This window comes from Malania oleifera, chromosome 8 (assembly GCF_029873635.1).
Source record: "Malania oleifera isolate guangnan ecotype guangnan chromosome 8, ASM2987363v1, whole genome shotgun sequence".
Taxonomy (NCBI): domain Eukaryota; kingdom Viridiplantae; phylum Streptophyta; class Magnoliopsida; order Santalales; family Ximeniaceae; genus Malania; species Malania oleifera.
Genome location: NC_080424.1, coordinates 72392291 through 72414404, shown reverse-complemented (window position 1 = coordinate 72414404; position 22114 = coordinate 72392291). Strand labels below are relative to the sequence as shown.

Below are 22114 nucleotides of genomic sequence, written 5' to 3'. Positions count from 1 at the left end.
AATTTTTTTAAAAAAATATTTAATTGCGAAGTATAGAAATTAATCGATGTTTTGAATTATTTCTATAAAAAATAATTATTTATAGAAATTATTTTGAGTAACAATAACATATTTTTTTGCCCTATTTTTTAGTACTGTGGCAACAAATTATTGCCATAGTATTTGAATATGCCTAATTGGCTTTACTCAATTTTTTAATAAAAAATAAGATAATTTTTTTGTGATAATTTAAGGTAAATTTTAAAAATACCCAAAAAGTCTCAAATTTTGAAACATCCCCCATAAAAGATTTTTAGCATTTTAACGATCGAGCGTAGTATAATATTAAGGTGTAATTAAGTATATAATAATTAAGTAAATAGCGATAAATAATTTTTATTTTTACAATATCTTTTACTTTGTATTATTTTTTTTTTTCATTTCACTATCCTAATAATATTTAAGATAAATTCTATTCACATTCATTCAACTTTTTGAAAATGATAGTGCACCCTTGACGATTTTAAAAATATTGAAACTTCCCTTAATCCTTACTATTAGTTAACCACTAACTTGGATTTACTTTGATTAAATTGTCTATATTCCATTCTTCATATTAGAGTACATATTTATATATGTATTACGTTTTAATAAAATGGAATGAGCTTAATAATCTGTATATTTAAAAATACATAAAAACCGCTAGCACTAACCTAATTCAACTAAAATTGCCTAATGCTGAATTTTAACATAGAAAGGCAACTGAAAAATTCTAAACTAGTAGAAAATGTGAATGAAAAGGGTAAAACAAATATTTATATTATTAGTTAAATAAAATTGAGTTAATTTTTGTCTTGCATTTTTTTACCTCTTGTTATTCTTAAAATTTCCTTTTTTTATTTATTTATTACACCTTCAAAATTAAAAAAAAATTAAAGGGGTTTTTATCATTAATCTTGTGGAGTAATTGAGGTGGTCTTCGATTATTATTATTTTTTTGAAAAAAAAAACATATTAAGTGTTATGTTCTTAGTCAAGTTAAATCCGGTTAAGTCCAAATATGACTTATTAGTATTATGTAAATGTTTAAATTCAATATTTTTTTATAATATTTTTAATTAAAATATTCATGTCATATCTTATCTTGTATTTAAGATTTTCCATGTCTTTATGTTAGTTGAGATTTAATAGTGTCTTACATCAATGTTTATATTTTATAGTTTTAAATTAAGTATTATTTTTTTAATAAATAATTTAAAATAATTTCACTTTAATATTTTAAAATTAAATTATGATTCTATATTATTAATTTATTTTATATATAAAATTTATTAAAAAATTTAAAATTATTCTACACTATCACTCACAGTTATGCTTGAGTCAGGGCCAGCCCTGCATGGCCCGTTAGGATACATGTTGTCCTGGGCCTGACACAAGGCCAGCCCAGGGTGGTAGACGTGGGCCTAGTCTCATGGTCCATAACCATTTATATCCTATCGAGTCCTGGCCCAGTGGCCCGGTCTTTCAGCGTTGCTAGGGTTAGGGTTTGGGACAAGTCTCTGCTGTACTCTATATAAACGTAGTGAACGAAAAATCAAAGCCAGAGATTTCAAACATTTTTCGTCTGCCGGACTCCCATTCTGAGAAATTTCCCTTTTTTCTTTCTTTTTAGTTCTTCTCTGCTTGCCGGAGGAGAAAGCAGAGAAGAAAAAGGGAAGAAAGTTCAAAGTTACGGAAGTGATGGCTCTCTGTTGTTCGCAGGCTATGTTGTACCATCCACATTTCATTATCAAGAACGGTAAAATACAGAGGTTTTGAATTGTCTTAACTTCTAAAATTTGCAGAGGTTTTGGGATGATTTTCCCTTCGTATGCCATTTTTTTTTTCTTTGTTTTACTGACTTATAAGTCTCAAGTACTTATTGCAAGAACTGTGATGCGTTTTTTTTTTTTTTTTAATAAACCTTTTTCCTCTGCCATCTAAAAGACAAGGCACAATTTCACGAAGAAAATGATTTTCTTCTTGAAATTCGTTTCTCCAAAAAACATGGGTTTTTGTTGTTTTGATCCGTTTGGATTGAAATGAGATGGAAAATGATTTAAGAGAAGTTTGGTTGCAATGATTATACAAAATTCCTCGTTCTGAATGCTATTGCCATGGCATGACAGACACGTTTACACCCATAGAATATGAGCAACTCAAGTTCTAATTCTGTTCTTGCTGATTATTGTTTGTGTTATTTTTCAATTGTGTTATTTTACAACCCAGCCATAGGGTTGGGTTCATTGATTAATGCTTTCTACCTTCATCGTTTGTGCCTTTTTTATTTTTTTTTTTAGATTTTCTAGATTGTTTCTTGTTTAAGCTTCCTCCCTTGAAACACTTTGGCCAAAACATTTTAAACTTGATTAGTATTGCATTCATATTCGAGTTGGTCTTGATTTGTTTTATTGTTGATTATATTTTTCTAATTAGATATTTCTCTATGTTTTACAAAAATGCATTAAGGAGTGTTGGTTGCGATGATTATAAAAAATTCCTCGTTCTGAGTGCTATTGCCATAGCTTGAAAGACATATTCACACCCATAGAATATGAGCACCAACAATCTTTTGTTATTTTTTCATTTTACAAAAGAAATGAAGACTTATAGTCTCAAGACTTAAGAGAGCCTTTTGTGCAAATCTTTTTTTGGGCATTTTCATACTCTGTCCTTAATATTCTTACTTCTCATTTTTTGCTGGGGAAACTGGTTAAAAGGCTTAATATGTGTGTTTTGGTAAATTTTCTGATATGAACCTAAAAAACTTTAGAAAAATACCACATACCTTTTAGGGTGAATTCTGGAGCATGTTTGTAGTTGGGCTAATATTTTTGTGTTTAGAGTTTCAAATTTAAAATGTCATTTTGAACTGTTCCAGTCCATATGCCTCATTTAGGTTTTTGAAAAAAGATAAAGAAAGCATGATGGAATCTTTTTTTTCATTATGTGAAGTTAGGGAGCAGAAGAAATTCAATTTTACATGTCATTATCTTTTTTATTTTGTATAAAAATTTCAGTCATGTTAGAATAATTTTGATTATTAATATAGAGAGAAATAAAACAAGGTAGTGTTTTGGGAGCATTGATTTTTGAGCTTGGATTTGAATGTACGGATTTGGATGACGAACAATACAATTTTTGTGTTATGATTTTGTTCAAATTCAAACAATGTCAAGGCCAACACTCGAAATCCAAACTCTCAAATATAAAGGAAAAAATGATTTTCCAAGCCTAGATGTTTGGTGAAAAGTAATTTTCTGTGTTTTAAGAGAGCATGGAATTCAAGCCTTTTGGATGGAAATATAATTCAATTTAATATTATGCTTGTCAAAATTTATCCAAATCCAAATTCAAGGCCTCTCCCAAATGTATGGTTAATGTTAATGAGCAATTTTTTTGGGGTGTGTAGGGTTTTGTAATCTATGTTATATGTACATGCATATTTTGAGTTTTGTGCTTGCCTAGCTAAATATTCTCCTTGATTAGCTAAATGCAAGATGGAGTTGGCGTCCATTTGAACATGGCATTTTTCCCCTGTATTGCTTTGTTCCATGCGGCTCCAAAAATTGATCATGGTGGTGTTTAAAGCCCTAATTTTACAATTCAAGTGGTTAGGGTTACGCATGCCCCCATATTTTAGTAATTTGTTTTGAATACTCCAATATTTTCTTCTTTAGGCTCTCATTCTTAGCACTAATTTCAAATTTATACCATTGTATTTCATCAATTTCATTAGTTTCATTATTGTATAATACAATCTTACTGCCTTTATAACATTGATGTAGTAGCAATTTGTTGATTTGTCATTGCTATGACCAATTATTCTAGAAAGAGATTGCTTCCAATTTTTATTTTTGCGAATCAACCTGTTTCGTTTAAAACTTTTAAGAGGTTTTTACCAAATGCCAACCAAACCTAGAAGAAAGAATATTACCAAGAGATATTATTATTATTATTATTATTATTATTATTATTAATTACAGTGGCACATTGGCACAAGTGTGAGATTGTGAATGTGTTTTTTTTTTTGAATCTATTATTTTGTTTTGTTAGGAACAAAGTTACCATATAGATGAGAATTAGCATTTTGATTGTTGATCAATATGTGTGATTTCATAAGCATTTGGTTTATGAGTGCATTGGTTAATCCATTTTCTTCAATGTAGAATTGAAAACAATCATTTCCAGAGGCCTTGTTTGGTTTGACAATTTGATTATGTCTTTTTATTTGTGTTATCTTAAAAAAACATTATAAATGGAATTTGATTTTTAGATTTTAAAAATTATAGGACAAAAGACACCCACCTTTATGATCTTTGTTATAATGATAGAGGCCTCTCATGAAGGAGCTATCAAGGGTACCACCAATGCAATATGTTGCTTGGTGTATGTCATGGTTTGTAATTTTCTAGATGTTGTGAATGTAGTCAATATGGTGAGTAAGTTTATAGCAAATCCAAGCTAAGAGCATTGGGGTTCTTTGATGTGGGTCCTTAGGTACTTGAAAGGCACTATAGATTTTGACATTAAGTTTAGTACAGGACATGATTAGCTCTAGTTCATGGATTCATTGATGCAAATTGTGCAAGAGATTTGGATTACATGAGGTTCATTACAAGTAATGTGTTCACTATGGAAGGTAGACCTATTTATTATAAATCCATGTTACAATTAGTTTTTGTTTTATCTATCACTGAGACAGCGTATGTTGCAGTGATATAGACTGTGAAGGAGGCTATGTGGTTCAATTGATTTGTAATTAAATTTAATATAGAGAAGTAGACCATTCATTTGTATTATGGCAGTTAGAGTGTCATTCACTTAGTAATGAATTAAATTTGTCATGCTAAAACAAAGCATATTGTGGTTAGATATCACAAGGTATGAGAGTTAATTGGTAATAATAAGATTAAATAGGTTAAGGTGGCTGTACAAGAAAATGCAATTGATATGTTAATGAAGGTTGTTATTAAGGAGAAGCTTTTGCATTACTTGAACTTGCTCCACAATGTTGGTTATTGAATCAATAATGTGCCACTTTAGGTGGAGGTAAAAGCTCCAAGAGCGTAAATATTTTCCAAGTTGAAGATAGTTGCGTTATGACTCATGGTTAAAAGGTTTTACTCGCTTGAAGTTTATTACTAGTGGAAGGTTTTTGCATGGAGGGTGAAGGGACTAGTAAGGCTCGAGTTAGGCATAGTGCAATTATGTTGTCATACAAAGACATATTATGATTTTCACATGGAAGCTAGCATATTTGTAACCAAGGGTTAAAACTCTATGGTAGTTTTTGTTTGATGATATAGTGAAAATTGAGCAAATACTCTATGGATGTAGCCAAAATTTTGAACCACGTAAATTTGTTGTGTTATTCTTTGTTTTGTTTTTGTGGCTCTTATTCTTGGTGGAGTGCATAAATAAAGGAAGAAAAATATATGTGAAGTCATAGGTGCAGTGCAGCAAGTGTTCGTCAACGAATAGGCCTAATTCGCCAACGGATGGAGATAACTAGAGTAGATAAAATTTAGACATTGAAAAGTCATCAATAAGTATACCTGATTCATCGATGAATGGTCTCTAATCGTTCACGAATTTACCCTATTTTTCGACGAATGGGCTCGGGGTTGCGATGATGATTTTAAATTTTGAATATGAACATTAGAATGGTTGGGTATTTGGAGGGAAGCCTTAATAGGGTTATTAAATATACCTATTGGCTTTACAAGACTTAAAATTTTATTTTAATGATAACAAATTAGAGGAATTTAACATATTTGGTTAAATGATGATATTTCAAAATTCAAGTATTTAAATAAAAAGTTAAGTGCTCAAAAGAATCATTGAAAACTTATACTCTAAAGATCAAATGAAATTTAAAGAATATTAAGACATGAATTCAAAGATGATCTAAATAAAGCTTGAAGATCATGACAGCATGAATATTTAAGAGAACTTATTAAAAACTTGAGTATATTGAAGTTTTAAAATAAGATGGAGTCAAAGAAGGACAAAGTTCAAAGAAAAGCAATGGAAAGCTTAAGATCACTAATGACTCAAAAGTCACATTAATATGTAGAGTGATCCAAACGAAGCTCAAGCAACACCAATATGAGTAAAGTATATATGGAAACTTAAAGCTGACTCAAGCTCAAGTCAAAAGGGACATAAAGCAAAATATCACGGAAGACTTGAACATTGGAGTTTTAGGCTTTAAGATAAAGATTTAAGTACTTTATGTCAAAATATTTCATGAAATATTTTGAAACTCTTTAGGGGTTATTTATTGATTTAGAGACCTTATTTCAAAACCCATAAAATATTTTATGCGAACTCAAATCAAGAGAGTAAAGAACTTTTGAAAACTAAATTGAAAAATTAGAAAATTAATTGCCCGGACGATTCATGTACAATTTTCAGAAGACTGAAGAAATGCCTCAGAAGATTGAAGTTTAACTTCAGTTTGTTGAAGAATTTCTTCAGAAGAATGAAGAAAAAGTTCAGTCTGTTGAAGAATTTTTTATTGGAATACAGAAGAGGCAGTACTCTCTCAGAAGACTGAATCCTTAAGCCTAGTCATCTGACTTTGTATCTAGACTAAATTTTTCAATGTTTTAAAGTACTTCAGAAGACTGAATTAGACACTTCAGTCTATTGAACACTGCTAACAATTAGAAATTTTAAAATTTTTAAAATTCAAAATAAAATTTCTTGTGCCCTAAATTTTATGAAAACTTGGGAAATATTTCAAGTAATCTTGAGCAACACGAAAATACTTTTATTAGCCTATAAATACATGGTTTTAACAAATCAAACATACCAAGTAATTGAAAATCTGTTTCAAAGTTGAAAATACTCCTCTCTCAAAGATTTCTCTTGCTCTCACTCTTGCAAAACTGATTTGCTGAGAATTTTGAAGTGCAGAATCTTCCTTCTCTGAGTTCTAAGCTACTGAATTGTTGATCCTCATCTAAAAGAAGAAACTTGGTGAACTTACTATTGGGCTTCAATCTATTTCAATTTGATATTTGATATTGAAGTATATAGTGTTTTAAATTGTACTAATATGCTCTTTTGAGTGTGTTATTGTATATAAAAATTATTTCTTATTTCTTGTAATTGATTGACGATTCAATGATTGTTTAGATCGTTGGACCCAGCGTTGGGTATCGCTTGGAGAAGTGTTGTTGTAACCTATTGAAAGAGTGACCAAGCGTGGGGTATTGCTTGGAGAGCGAACTCTACCCTTAAGGAAGGATTTGTAAAGGGTTGCTCCGCTCGGAAAGGAGTGTTCTAGTGAAATTCTTAGGTGGTATTGGCTTAAGGCGAGGACATAGGCTGGGGTATGCCGAACCTCATAAAAATCTCGGTGTCATTCTCTACCCTTTCTTTTTATTTTCAGCAAACATATATATTGTGTGGTGTATGTAAAGTGCAGGTTGTTGAAATTACAAACCAGGATTAGGAATAACTCTTAACTTAAGAAAATACGTTTTGATTAAACTTTTGCGGAAATCCAAAAGGGAGTACTTTGTTTAATCGTTTGCGGAAATATTAGTCAATTAAGAGAGTGCAAACAAATTTCATTCTTTACAAGGCTTGAAACACTCATATATATATATAGGGCTAACAAACTAATACCTTGAGTTCTTGCAAAAGTTTAGAATTTCCAAAGAGTTGCATAGTATGTCTTGATTTGATTTTTTGTGATTGATTACTTTAGTTATTGATTGATTATTTGGTTGTTTGAGTTTTAATTACTTGTGTTGTGGCTGAGTGTGTTTGTGGATTGATTGGACAAACTAAGTTTTTGTTAAGTGATTGTTAAAGGTTAACGAATTCGTTAAAAGAATTAAAATAAAATTTTAATAATCCAATTCACCCCCGCTCTTGGGACTACACCTCAACTTTCAATTGGTGTCAGAGCGAGATTGTAGCAAATCTTAACTAGAAGCTACATATAGATTTATATGTCACACCTAAGAGTAACTCCCTTTGGAGAGGGTCAATTTTTAATTAGACCACCTATTTTTTGTGGACTTAATTACACTTTTTGGAAACAATAAATGAGGATTTATCTTAAAATCATGGATTGGAAAGTTTGTAAGGTTGTCACAAATGGTGACTTAATTCCTACCAAACTAGCAGATGGAAAAGAGGTTCCTAAAGAAGAAAAAGAGATGACCAAAATAGATCATAAAATGCTGCAAGTCAACTCTAGTACTATAAACGCCCTATATTGTGCATTTGACATTAATAAATTCAAAAGAGTTATAACTTGTAAAACTGCAAAGGAAATTTAGGAGAAACTTGAAGTAACCTACGAAGGTACTGTAGATGTTAGAAACAATAGAATTGATATGTTGACTAGTGAATACGAAACTTTTAGGATGAATCCCGACGAATCAATTACAAACATGTACACTAGGTTTACTCATCATAAACTCATTAAACGCTTTGGGGAAAACATATTCTACCTATGAGATGATACGTAAAATCCTTAGAGGACTTCCACCCATATGGGAATAAAAAACTATAGCCATAATGGAAGATAGAAACCTTAAGACTACCTCACTAGATGAACTTATAGGATCCCTTCACACATATGAGATGTCTATGAATGAAAGAAGTGGAACATCTAAATCCCAAGAATCCATTGCTTTTAAAGCATCAAACAAAAGCTCTAGTGATAAAGATGAAAAAGAAATGGATGAAAATGAAATAACATTCATGTACAAGAAACTTGCAAAAATTCTTAGAAAGAAGAATAAATTTACAAAAAAAAATCGGAACTCAAAATTAGATGAAGAAGAAGAAAAGGAAATCAGTAAAAAGAAAACAAAGGTTGAACCTCCAACATACTATAATTGTAAGAAAGTTGAACATATAAAATCGGACTGTCCACAAGATTTTGACCCACTTGTTGAGCCTCGACGTAAAGATTGATGAAGAAGATAAGGCGCTTCTACTATTGTCGTCTTCACCAACTTCATTTGATGGTTTGGTAAATGCATTGTTTGTAGGGAAGGATACCTTGAAGTTGGATGATGTGATGACATCACTTCAAGATTCTAAGATATTAAGAAAGCCGATTGTGGCGTCTCGTGAGTAAGCTTTGGTACCTAATAGTGAGAGACCAGGAAGAAGTAAAGATCGAAAGCTCAGAGATAAGCAATGACGTTCGAAACCAAGAGGACAATGTCGTATGTTATTGGTGTGATAAAAAAAGGCACTTCAAGAGGGACTATGAAGATAAAAAAAGATACGAAGAAGAAAAAAAGACATGAGACGGTGTCAATGTATCGGAGCATGCCACATGGCATGGTAATGACGAAGTTCTTGTAACGGTGAGCAGCTCACATCGACAAATCAGTCGAAGAAACGGGCAGTGTCGATATTGCAAGAAGCACGACTATATGAAAGAGTGCCAGAATTGATATGAAAAAACATGAGTGCTCATGGTAGTCCAAATGATGATGGATGAGTTTTCGACTTTGGGAGTTCAGTTCATGTCTGCTTTAAGAAAGAATTTTTTTTCCATTTTTTGAAAGAAGTTCGGGGTATGGTATTACTCGATGATGGGTTTTCATGCGATGATAGAGGGATTGGATCTGTGAAGCTGAAGACTTTTGTTGGAGCGGTCTGTATTTTGGATGACGTTAACTTCGTTCCAAGGATGCTAAGAAATTTGATCTCCCTTAGTCAGTTGGATTCTAAGGGTTGCTAAATTTCTGTCACAGGTGGAGTTATGGAGGTGACCTGACGTGGCTCAATGATGTTTACTAGGAATGAGTCTCGTAGGCTGTATCAGTTGATGAGAACCACATTGGTTGGTGGTTTGACCTTAGATGATGATAGCGGTACGTCGTCAGAAACGAACAAACGAGTTTGGTTGGCCGATGAAGAAGGCGGTACTCTTTGCATGGTTCGGATGTTTGAATCAAGTTACGAAAACTTGCCTTGATCGAGTTCGAATCAAGGTGGAGCTGTAAATTTAGGAGTTGATACTCACCAAGGTGGAGATTGTTAGGATGGCTCGTATGGGTGTCGGCAGCCGCACCACCCAACCGCAATTGTTGAAGCTGGAGATTGATGACCACCAATAATCTGCCTACCATGTTGAATTGCAACTGCCTTGTTTGACTTCTTCCCCCTCCCATATGTATATATATATATGTGTGTAATTGAGTTGCAGCAGATTGTGGTCAGTTGCAGCAGTTGAGTGGTGCTGTATTGTGTGCAGCAGAGAGCTGTGTGTGTGCGCATGTAGAGAGTTGCATTGTGAGAGAGCTGAGAGTTGTATTGTGAGATTGCAGATAGGTGTGGTGTGTTGTGTGTGAGGTAGAGTGAATCCTTGTAGAGAGTGAGAGGAGTTGAGGGCAGTAGTCTCCTCCTTCTCCTTGTATAATTTTCCCAACAGTTATAGTGGATTTTGTGCTCTCCCGTGGACGTAGGTTATAGTGGACCAAACCACGTAAATCTAGTCTTGTATTTTGTGTTGCGTAATTTTTTTGTTGTGCGATTGTTGCTCGTGGATCACTTAGTAGTTTAGATATGAATTAAGTGACCAAGAGGTTGATTGTTTTATGGCATGAGATAATGATGAAGAACAAAGTTCCTTAACCAAATCTTTTAATAATTCTTGTGATGACTCAGCAGAAGAATCCAATGATGAAAGTATGTTTTCTTATGAAGAACTTCAAAATGAACTATTCAAGGTACTTAAGATTCTAATTAACATGACCAAGAAATATACATCATTGAAAAATAAGAATGAAAGTGTAATGAAAGAGTTGGAATCTCTAACATTTGCTGAAAGAGAAAAAAATTTAAATATCAATAGACTAGAAAGTAAGGATGAGAAGGTGATAAAAAAACTTGAAGATCTAAAATCCAAAACTTCCATGGATAATGAAAAAGACATATTTCTGAACTAGAAAATAAAATTATCAAGATGTCTCAAAACCAAGAAAAGTAGCTAGAAAAGGGTAAAAATATTTTAAACTCAAGAAGCAATGATCTTAAGAGGAAAAATGAAGATCAAGTTAAAATAATTTACAATTTCATTAGAGGAAAAAAAGAATTTTGATAGAATGATTGGTGCACAAAAAATGTCTTTGAATAAAGAAGGCATAGGGTTCAATGAAGTTGAAAATATAAGAAAAAAGAACCTCTATTTGGGGTACTTTACGAAAGCTTCCAAAGATTATACTAGTACCTCCTCTAATGCTTATACTCACACTACATGTTTTCTATGTAAGAAAAAAATACACATTAAGTTCGAATGTCTATTAAAGAGGAAAGATGTGAAAATTAGATAAGTTTGGAGAATAAAAGAATCAACTTCCTTTAAACCATCTGAACTCAAGAAAGTATGAGTTAGATAAAAAGTTTGGTTTACAAACTAAGGACTCCAAAGATATTAGGATTAGTCATTCCCTTTTAGAAATTAAGAAAGCTACTTAATCCAATTCAATAGAAGGATATTGAATTAGTTGAAATAGAAAATCTCAAAGAAGAGATTAAGAGCTTATTGACGACTATAAGATTGAAACAAATAAAAACAAAAATGACATTGTTGGTCAAAATCATAGGATGATTCGTACAAGGTTTAACTTAGAAAGTATTAAGATTTGGAAAGTATTATGAATTTTGGGAATTCATATGAAATCAAAAGAAAAAAAATCTAAAGCAAATTGAGTTTATTGCATGAGTATTTTGATTAAGAAAAGATATTTGAGCAAAATGAGAGATATTTAAGCAAAATGAGAGATACTTGAGCAACATGAGAACAATTTGAGCAAAATTGTAACACAATGCACAAATGATAAATGCTTATATGATATACTGATATGCTACATACTTACATGCTAAATACTGATATTCTGATATGCATATGTGGTGAGATACTAATGATATGATAATATGAACTAAATATTGAATTATGACTATGCTAAAATGCTGACACATATGATATCTTGATATTGCCAAAGACAGGATAATGACTTAACTTATGTATTGCAAATTTGAGTATGAAATTATTGAGTATGATTATGAAGCATGAATCTTGATATGATATATGAGTATGAGATTAATTCTTGACCATATCAGTTTATGTCGACCTTGTAGATCATATTCTGTTTTGATTATGACAAATACTTTAGTATTTAATGTCTGGTGAGTTTGTGTACAGGATCAATTGGACGTATCATATGGTGCAGATGAAGTTGAAAGAAAATGAAGACACAAAGTTCTAGATGTAATTTATATTTCATTTTATTAAGGGTCTGTAATATTTAAATAATAATGGTTTGTAATAATTAATATTTTGCATGCATGATAGGACATATAAGCTCAAAGACCTTAGATTAACTATAGGACCCAAAATATTGCATGAAAAGTCCCCCATAATCTTAGAATTAATTATCATGTGAATAGGGGTGACTTCATAAGAAGAATAAGACTGAATTGCACAAAGTTGATGCGTTCGGTCGACCGAACCACAACACACAGAGCACTTCGATAGACTGAACCTCCCCGGGGTCAAAGGTTCGACTATTTGGTCGACCAAGTTTAAAATGAACATCAACGCCCTGGTTGATCGAACTGGCACGTGAAAAATTTCAACGTCCTGGTCGACCAAACTTGAAGTAGAAAAATGGCTTGGTTGACGGAAGATCCAAATTCGGTTAACCAAACTATACTTGGTCGACTGAATTTCGGAGTTCAAAAATCACCTCAAGTTTGATCGACCATAACTGCAATTCAAAAACACCCTGGTCAATCGAACTGAGCAATTCAGTCGACCGAACCTTAAAAATGGTCGATCGACCCTCTCGGGTTTTCTAATTTTTACCGATGTTAAATTGAGTTATTTTTAATTAAACTCAATCTTTTTTCAAAGTACTTTGTGTGTCCTCAACGACTATAATTTCTCTCAACTTTATAAATACTTCCTTATTTGCAAAATTAAGAGATGATTAGGGTTTTGAGATTAGCCAATTTTTTTTTAAAATCATTTTGGCCAAAATCATTCATACTCGCATATTTCTTCAAATATATTGTCAAAATCTACTTCTTATATTCATCTAGCCATTTATTTTAAGTGAGATTGGTTTGTCATACTCATCCTACAAGCTCAAACTCTCTCTCACTTGTATTTGGTTGTGCTTTGATTTTTAGAGAGCAGCTTAAGGTTTTTCCTATAGTATTTCATTCATAAATATTTGATTGGGAAAAACTTACTTGACTTAAGATCTTGCATCCTCGTTGTAAGGCTCATAAGCTTGCTTTGTGCTTTAACAAAATAATCTTTAGCAAGCTTAAACCCCATTATTTTTGTATTTTACATTTGAAAAACATTGTTGTAATATTTGGTTAGGGTTAAAGAGCGTTTTTGATTAATTACATTACAAACACACTATCTTGAAATCAAAAGTCTTACTTACATGTACACTTTGACATGCATACTGTTGATAGTTAACACATTAGTTAACAAAATCTCACTTGAATTTAATATCCTATTATATATGAGTGCATTAACTGGTTGAGCATAGTGGTACATATCTGTTTAGTGTAAGAAGCATATTTGTTTATACATAAATTTGATTATTTGTTGTGTTCCCGACGTGTGGTCGGAATAGGGAGACTTGTCTTGTGAAAGTCCCGAATTGGTTTTGATCTAGTTAGGAAAACTAGGTGCATCATCCTGTTAAGGTGTTGTATTAGGTGTCGTTCCACCCATTAAGCGAGCTTTAGTGGAATCTTCTTGCTTGTGAGCTTGAGGCGAGGACGTAAGCAGTATTGGCTGAACTCTGATAACATTTCTTGTGTCTGCTTTTAATTTTTACAGCTTAAATTTTAACACTTGAATGTTTGCGTTTAATTCTTGATTAAGTTTATGATTGTATAGAAAGACCCTAGGATTATGTAATACTGCTACTGGAATTTGAATTGACCTAAGAAGAAAATTTTAAATACCCAATTCACCCCCCTCTTAGGAATACACTAATTCCAACAATTGGTATTAGAGTCTCGTTGCATTTGACTTAATAACTTTTGTAAAAGATTGTAGTGGCTCACTAGTATATCCCCATTCGGAGAGGGACGATCACCTTCCAGTCCTCCATTATTTTGTGGTGTCGACTTCATCATCTGGAAAATCAAAAGGAGCGTTTTCATAAAGTCAATAAATTGGAGGGCCTGACAAGTTATTGCTAAGGAAATTTGTATGCCTGCTAACAAAAATGATATTACTTTGATGCATGCAAATTCACATGTTATGGATTTACTGTATTGCACTATAGATTCTAATATTCTTCTTGAGATTATGGCATGTACAAGTGTTATGGATATTTGGGAAGAGCTGGAGAAAAAATATGGAGTACTTAAGAAAGAAGAGACCATTACTTCGATTGCTCCAACCTCAAATGATCAAGAAGAGGTAAATCATGGATTAATAACGGAAAGTAGTGAAGAGGTATATGATTTATCTTTTATCTCTGTTAATGATGCATTTGATGATTCTTTTGTTGATTCCTACAATATATTTTGTGATGAATCTTCAAATGTTTCTTGTGATGATGTTGCTATGAATGCATGCAATGATTCATGTGATACTTATGGTGATAAATCTTATAATGATGAATCATGTGTTGAATTGATAAATGAAAACATGCCTTCTTGCAAACAGATAGAAAATATTTTAGGTACAATGCACAAGTTTCTAGTTAGGGCGTCTAAGCATATAACATATTTTTGAAGAATGAGAACAAAAGAATAGAAGAACAATTAAAAAAGTTAGAAAATTATCATGCTATTCTTGAAAAGAAAAAGAATGAGAAAATATTGAAAATTATATGCTTGGAGAAAGAAAAAGATAATTATTCTAGATTTACACTCAAAGCTAAAAATGAGATAATCATAACAAACTCTTAGAATTAAGAAGAAATATTTCTTTTAAAAAGGGTTCATCTCTTAAATCCATAATCATTTTCATGTCTCATCGAGTAAAAACAAAATATATAAGCATAATCCTTCATGTAAATACAAAACATGCTTATTCTATAAAAGAAAAGGGCATATTCGATTTACTCATCCAGAAGTGTTAGAGGCTTAGAAAAGGAAATGATATGGTTAATCTTGAAGGCAAACTCCTTAGGACCTGAGGAAGACTGGAGTCAAATAATTATAACATAATTATTTTTATTTGCTTCCTTAGATCTTAGGTTTAGGTATAAGGGATGGTGATGACCAGAAGGCTAGGAAGTGGTCTATGCTTAAAATATCAAATCTTGGTGCATGCATTCACTATATAATACTGCTTTACTAAGAGCCATTAGAGAATTACGCCAATGTGGAAATACATGTAATATATCAAATTTGAACTTAATACATATATGTCATAATGATTGGTGAAAATGTGAAAACATTGGGTATAGCTTATTAAATTAAAATTCACTTCCAAATGGACAAAGACATCCTTGCTTGATATAAAATTCTTAATGCTTAATCCATGCTTGAATGTACATTTCTTAAGTTAAGCATATATTGTCCATTATACAAGCTTGTGGTTTAGGGAATCCATTTCACACTATATATCATTTAATCCTAAACCCATCCTTGAACTTAAAAGCCTTGAACAAGTAGCATTCATTACTCTAGGCTATATGCACTAAAGATTATAAATTTCATATCTGTTGAGTGCTTATTAAAAGTCATCATTCTCAATCAAATTAGAGGTAACCTGGAAGGAACTCAAACTGTTTATCGAATTATAATTAATAAAATACCCTTGAGCTTTAAATGTAAAAATCCTTTAATTTTGGTTCACTCGTCTCTTCCATAGGAACTTTTTGCCAAACCACACAATCACATCTGGTAAGTTCCATCCATTCATCGGCTCGTATCCTAACATTCACGATCATATCCTGACATTCACAATCATATCCAAAGGGTACTTGTCATTCTCTAAAGAGCATTGTTCAAAAATATTCATATTCTCCTATATGCTCTTTGCCCTAGTATGGACATGATTACTTCTATGAAAATACTTTGAATCATGTTCACTTATAATGAATACTCTTCTGACCTTAATAAAAATTTAATCCTTAAGAGCATATATTCAAATTCTTTCATAAGCTTTCAAATTTCAATAAAATCTTTTAGAGCTTTATCTCCTTTGATAAAATTGAATGGCTCAAGTGATTGCATTAGGTTTTAATCTAGAATAAGAAACATATTTTAAAGGAAACCTATGCATGGTCACTAAAAGTTCAAAGCCATTTGAATTTGTGTCTGTACAGATATTGAAGTTCATAACAATAGAGACAATATTGGCTTAGTATACTTTAAGAAGTATTCATTGCGACGTTTTGGTCCTCTAAGCTTAAAGCATTCATCACTAAGATTAAACCATTAAAATTTTAAGATCCTTGGCTAAGATATTTAGAGATGAAAAAGACATAGAATGAATAAGTACATAATTCAGGGGGAGCATTTATCCTTCATATCTATATAAATTAAAATGCTCTCATATTCTTATATTATTTATGTCTTTATGCCTATATGTGTATAGCATGCAGCACTATCCATGATTTAATAAATGGTTAAAATTTCTTTGATAGATAGTTTATGTATTTTCCTAGCACAAACTACTATTGAGTTATATTGAATATCTTGAGTTGTTTATACTACTGGAATGCATGCTTAGTCTAGAATGCCTCCTGCATGGCGGATGCTGTTGATGTGAATTGCATGCTGGTAGTGGATTTTAGGTTGTTGAATGCTTTATATAAATATTTTATTGAGAACAACCATTTATCAGGTACAAGTTTTATGGGAAAATGTCCGATTTACAAACTACATACTGCCGAAATTTCGACAAAAAATTTTCCAAATTAAAACTTTGTCCAAAGATGATTATAATAAAATGAAAGTTAAAATTTTTTTGAAAGGATGAGTGAAGATCAATTGAATAATTAGATTTCATCCCGACACAATCATTAGACATTTTAGAGGAGTTCAGCTCCATCCCTATAGAAAAGGCTCAAAGAACTCATATGCATCAATTCGCTTCTTGAATATTAAGGCTCTTCTAATATCCTTGAACATTATATCGTGCACTTGAAGTTTTATGATTTGATATGGAATGTTCTTGGGTCATGAACTACATAGCATGCCTTCATATATATATCCTCTAATGCATCTATGATCTATAGAGACAATTATACTGATAAGGATAAATATAATTGATTAATAGTCAGTATGGTTGGTTTAAAAGTTTCAAAATGATGGCTTATACTACTATTGCATCTAAACTAAAATTTAAATTGATAGGGGAAACATCTAAAATTAAAATATCTATCATATTATACGCACCGACTTTTTCAGTTTAGATGTATATTGAAATTAAATGTGACATGTGCTTCCTTAACAGAACTGTTTCTGAATATCTAGTGTAAACATCTTTAGGGTTGCCATATAGTCCTTGTGTTCGCCATATGATATTGCATGTGACTGTTAGATCCTTGGATCAATATGGCTATATTTTTCTAGTTATGTTTTATGTGCACCACGTAGAAAATTGATTGAGTGCACAAACTTAGGGGGAGCTACTTGTTCTAAAAATCTACGACTTTGAGAAGTTTAAATCCATCTTTGCTTTAGCCTTTGTGAGTTTGCTTGTGTGGTGCAATGCATGACTATCATATTTCTTACATGTTGATAGTTATATTTATGTTTTCCGTTTTGATCATACTAAACTATTTGAGTTGTTAGTTGTGGATAACCTGTAAATTTGAACTCAATTGGGTCATCTCTATACATATATTTTTGGGAAATGCTTTATTTTCAATGGCATGTTGTCGAAATTTCTAAAAATCCTCTCAATTATATCTTGTATTTAAATGATTATTACTCAATGTCTTGCATTTATATCTTAAATTTATAATGACCCTTTTTGCTGTTGTCAAAAAGGGGAGAAGTTAGGCAAAATTGGGTATCGTAGGAAAATGTTTGATCTTTTAAAATTCACCTTTCTTTTATGCATAGTTTTGGGGGGAGCCTTTTTTGGCTGTACCCACTTTTGCATAAGGTATTTGTCATTATTAAAAAGGGGGATATTGTTGTCATTTCTCATTTTGATTATGACAAATACTTTAGTATTTAATGTCTGGTAAGTGTGTGCAAGATCAATTGGACGTATCATATGGTGCAGATGAAGTTGAAAGAATATGAAGACCCAAAGTTCTTGTTGTAATTTATATTTCATTTTATTAAGGGTCTGTAATATTTAAATAATAATGGTCTATAATAATTAATGCATTGTATGCATGATAGGATAGATAAGCTCAAAGACCTTAGACTGACCATAGGACCCAAAATATTGCATGAAAAGTCCCTCATAATCTTAGAATTAATTATCATGTGAATAGGGGTGACTTCATAAGAAGAATAAGACTGAATTACACAAAGTTGGTGCGTTTGGTCGATCGAACCTCAACACTCAGAGCACTTTGGTCGACTGAACCTCACCAGGGTCAAAGGTTTGACTATTTGGTTGACAAAGCTTAAAATAAACATCAACGCCCTGGTCGATTGAACTGCACGTGGGAAATCTCAACGCCTTGGTTGACCGAACTTGAAGTAGAAAAATGGCCCAGTCTACCGAACATCCAAATTCGGTCAATCGAACTTTGCCTGGTTGATCGATCCTAGGAGTTCAAAAATCACCTCAAGTCTGGTCGACCATCACTGCAGTTCAAAAACACCCTGGTTGACCAAACTAAGCAACTCGACTGACCAAACCTTAAAAATGTTCGACTGACCCTCTCGGGTTGTCCAATTTTTATCGAGATTAAAATGGGTTATTTTTAATTAAACTCACTTAATCTTTTTTCAAAATACCTAGCATGTCCCCAACAGTTATAATGTCTTCCAACTCTATAAACACCTCATCATTTGCAAAATTAAGAGATGATTAGGGTTTTGAGATTAACCAAATTTTTCTGAAAATTATTTTGGCCAAAATCCACTTTCTTTATTCATCTAGCCATTTATTTTGAGTGAGATTGGTTTGTCATACTCATCCTACAAGCTCAAACTCTCTCTCACTTGTATTTGGTTGTGCTTTGATTTTTGAAGAGTAGCTTAAGGTTTTTCCCATAATATTTCATTCATAAATATTTTATTGGAAAAAACTCTTACTTGACTTAAGATCTTGCATACTCATTGCAAGGTTCATAAGTTTGCTTTGTGCTTTGACAAAAATATCTTTAGCAAGTATAAACCCTATTATTTTTGTGCTTTACATTTGAAAAACATTATTGTGATATTTGGTTAGGGTTATAGAGAGCTTTTGATTAATTTCATTACAAGCACACTATCTTGAAATCAAAAGTATTACACACTTTGACATACATGCTGTTGAGAGTTAACACATTAGTTAAAAAATTCTCACTTGAGTTTAATATCCTATCATATGTGAGTGCATTAATTGATTGAAAATAGTGGTACATATTTGCTTAGTATAAGAAGCATATTTATTTGTATACAAATTTGATTATCTGTTGTGTTCCCGATGTGTGGTCAGAAGAGGGTGACTTGCCCTGTGAAAAGTCTCGGATTGGCTTTGACTTGGTTAAGAAAGTTAGGTACACAATCCTGTTAAAGTGTTGTATTAGGTTCCGCTACTCCCGTTAAGCGAGCTTTAGTGGAATTCTCTTGCTTGTGAGCTTGAGGCGGGGACGTAGGCAGTATTGGCTGAATCCCGATAACATTTCTTGTGTCTGCTTTTAATTTCTGCAATTTAAATTTTAGCACTTGAATGTTTGCGCTTAATTCTTGATTAAGTTTATGATTGTATAGAAAGACCGGCTTGTGTAATACTGCTGCTGAAATTTGAATTGACTTAGGAAGCAAATTTTAAATACTCAATTCACCCCCCCTCTTGGGAATAAACCAATTCCAATAGTTTACATGCTAAATGATGGATCACATTATTTATCTCTTGCATGATTGACTAATGGATAAACATGTTATGATAAATGTTGGCTTATGGATCTTTGTATTGCAATCTAAATGTGAAAATTGTTTCGGTCATAAGTATCTCCGCATAATATTTATTTTGGTTTATCTTCTTGTTGATATGAAGAGAGAGAGAGAGAGATTTGAGTTGAAAACTTGATATGCATGAGCAACGCATGGTATGATAATGGTATTATTCTTGATATTGGTATCCATGAGCACTTACATGAAATTAATTGATATTTGAGCATGACATGATAAATTAAAAAGCACAATTGGTATCTTCATGAATACATAGTTTACAATTCACAAATGAAAGTCTGAATTTATTGAATATAAGATACATTTCATTCAAGGAGAGTTAGACTTGTTAAATAATGATATCATGATTTATGGAAATCATTAAAAATTATGATATACAATCTTTTGTATTTTTTTCATGCTATTTTGAGACTTTTTGTTAATAAGTTTATGTTTTGAGCCTTCACTAGATTTATACTATTACTTATGGTTGCTCATTGCCTTAGTATTTATACATTTTTCTTGATATCGTACTCTTTTTGATTGACGTCAAAATGGGAAGAAATTTTGGGTAAAAATTAAGCATGATACTGCATACCTAAGCATGCATATTGGCTCAATTATGAAAGTATTTGATCTTGAATGATGTGATCTTGATCTTGAATGATGTGATTTTGATATATGAGTATGATATTGAAAGTAATATTGAAATTGATCTTGATATTGCAAATATAGTTAAGTTGATGCTTATTGTAAGGGAAAATATTTTTAAGGCTTACATAATTTTTTGCTCCTTGTTTGTCATCATTAAAAAATGGGAGATTATTAGCCTTATAAGGCTTAAAATCTTGTTTTGATGATAACAAATTAAAGGAACTTAACATATTTGGTTAAGTGATGATATTTTAGGACTCAAGTATGTGAATACAAGGTCAAGTGCTCACAAGGATCATTGAAAGCTTATACTCCAAAGAGAGACGATCAAATGAAGCTTAAAGAATATTGAGGCATGGATTCAAAGATGATATAATAAAGTTTGAAAATCATGAGAGCATGAATATTTAAGAGAACTTTCTAAAAACTTAAGTATATTGAAACTTTAAAACGAGATGGAGTCAAAGAAAGACAAAGTTCAAAAGAAAAGCAATGGAAAGCTCAAGATCACTAATGACTCAAAAGTCACATTCATATGTAGAGTGATCCAAAGGAAGCTCAAGCAACACTAACATGAGTAAAGTATATGTGGAAACTTAAAGCTGACTCAAGCTCAAGTCAAAAGGGGCATAAAGTAAAATACCATGAAAGACTTGAACATTAGAGTTTTAAGCTTTAAGATCAAGATGTAAGTACTTCATATCAAAATATCTCATGAAACATTTTGAAGCTCTGTAAGGGTATTTATGGACTTAGAGACCGTATTTCAAAACCCATAAAATTTTTTATGAGAACTCAAAGTAAGAGAGCAAAGAACTTTTGAAAACTAAATTGAAAAATTAGAAAATTGACTATCCAGACGACTTAGGTGCAATTCCAGAAGACTGAAGAATTGCCTCAGAAGACTGAAGTTTAACTTCAGTTTGCTGAAAATTTTCTTCAAAATACTGAAGAATAAGTTTAGTTTGCTGAAGAATTTATGTTGGAATATAGAAGAAGCAGTACACCCTCAGAAGACTAAATCTTTTAGCCTAGTTGTCTAACCCTGTATCTAGACTAAATTTTTTATTGTTTTAAAGTACTTCATAAAACTGAACTCGACACTTCAGTCTACTGAACACTGTTAACGGTAAGAAATATTAAATGTTCTAAAATTCAAATTAAGGTTTCTTGCGCCCCAAATTTTATGAAAACTTGGGAAATACTCTAAATAATCTTGGGTAACATGAAAATACTTTTATTAGCCTATAAATACATGGTTTTAACAAATCAAACATACCAAGTAATTGAAAATTTGTTTCAAAGATGAAAATACTCTTGCTCTCTCAAAGATCTCCTTTGCTCTCACTCTTGCAAAACTGATTTGCTGAGAATTCTGAAGTGCCGAATCTTCCTT

At 31.8% G+C, this 22114-nt stretch overlaps 2 non-coding genes across 2 annotated transcripts; both read left to right on the top strand.

Moving 5' to 3' along the window:
- The first annotated feature begins 2088 nt into the window (after positions 1-2088).
- On the top strand, positions 2089-2178 carry LOC131163250 (small nucleolar RNA snoR8a). Its single transcript, XR_009139024.1, has one exon. It is a non-coding gene; the product is annotated as a small nucleolar RNA snoR8a (small nucleolar RNA).
- A 314-nt stretch (positions 2179-2492) lies between these two features.
- LOC131163248 (small nucleolar RNA snoR8a) lies at positions 2493-2581 on the top strand. The gene has a single exon (XR_009139023.1). It is a non-coding gene; the product is annotated as a small nucleolar RNA snoR8a (small nucleolar RNA).
- The last annotated feature ends 19533 nt before the right edge of the window (positions 2582-22114 follow it).